The sequence below is a fragment of the Brassica napus genome, chromosome A3, assembly GCF_020379485.1.
Source record: "Brassica napus cultivar Da-Ae chromosome A3, Da-Ae, whole genome shotgun sequence".
Classification (NCBI taxonomy): domain Eukaryota; kingdom Viridiplantae; phylum Streptophyta; class Magnoliopsida; order Brassicales; family Brassicaceae; genus Brassica; species Brassica napus.
In genome coordinates this window covers 37,956,303-37,956,936 of record NC_063436.1, presented here as the reverse complement: position 1 = coordinate 37,956,936, position 634 = coordinate 37,956,303, and the positions used below count along the sequence as shown (strand labels likewise).

At 47.6% G+C, this 634-nt stretch overlaps 1 non-coding gene across 1 annotated transcript; it reads right to left on the bottom strand.

Annotated features, from left to right (window-relative positions):
• Positions 1–312: 312 nt before the first annotated feature.
• Positions 313–418, bottom strand: LOC125607780. Its single transcript, XR_007338850.1, has one exon. It is a non-coding gene; the product is annotated as a small nucleolar RNA R71 (small nucleolar RNA).
• Positions 419–634: the final 216 nt, after the last annotated feature.

Below are 634 nucleotides of genomic sequence, written 5' to 3'. Positions count from 1 at the left end.
TTCGACTTCTGGAGATCTAGAAGCAGAATTTCGAGCTGTAGCCTCAATATTATAATCTCGTGTCGCAGATACCCTACTCTGGGTTACCGCACGAGCATCCTATGGATCATCTAGAACGGTTCAAGGATCTAATCGCTGCGATTCGGATGGAAGGAGTCCCCGAAGATTACCTGCTGTGCAAGCTCTTCAGATACACACTGAATGGAGAAGCGATGCACTGGCTTAGGCAGCAACCCACAGGATCTTTAACATCCTGGACCGACATCAAGAATGCTTTCTTACGAAACTTCTTCGATGAGGCGCACGCTGAAGAACTTCGGAACAAAATTTCCACATTCTCGCAGAAGGCTGGAAAGTCCTTCAAAGATGCGTGGATTAGATTTAGGATCTTCCAGCGAGACTGTCCACACCACGGACTTAACGAAGTGCAGCTGCTAAGCACTTTCTTCCGAGGTCTCGCCTTACAGTATCAAATGGCTCTTGATACGGCGAGTGAAGGAAACTTCACTACTCGGAATCCGTTGGAAGCTGTGAGACTTATCGAAAACCTTGCTAACAGCAGCAGCACCAAAAACACTGACTCTGAACGGAAGAAGTCTGTAGCCTCTATCGGGAAGGAACAGATGGACGAAGT